The sequence below is a fragment of the Penaeus monodon genome, chromosome 19 (assembly GCF_015228065.2).
Source record: "Penaeus monodon isolate SGIC_2016 chromosome 19, NSTDA_Pmon_1, whole genome shotgun sequence".
Classification (NCBI taxonomy): domain Eukaryota; kingdom Metazoa; phylum Arthropoda; class Malacostraca; order Decapoda; family Penaeidae; genus Penaeus; species Penaeus monodon.
The window spans coordinates 7,920,601-7,920,943 of record NC_051404.1 but is presented as its reverse complement, the minus strand read 5'-3'; positions in this window follow the sequence as shown (position 1 = coordinate 7,920,943).

The following is a 343-nucleotide window of genomic DNA, read 5'->3' as shown; positions in this document are numbered from 1 at the left end:
ATGGTATAGGATTAAGCAGCCGTAAAAAAAAGAAGAAAAAAACATGCCTTTATTTACACCTCAATAACCTCTATAAGATACAAATCGAAGAACAAAACACGCAAATAATAATACAAGAAATAGCACAGGACTAGCAGGATAAGAACGCTACAATAGGCCCAAAAAATCTATTTATTAATTACGAATTTATTTAATTAGTTACGCCGATTCCTTCAACATCACCAGAGAATCAAGCACTCCTCCGAATCCCTGGTTTAAACTCCGGCTTCGGTCGACTTTATTCGTTTTTTCTTTTTTCTTTTTACAGGTTGATAATTGAAGAGTAACAGTTAAGTTCCTATAT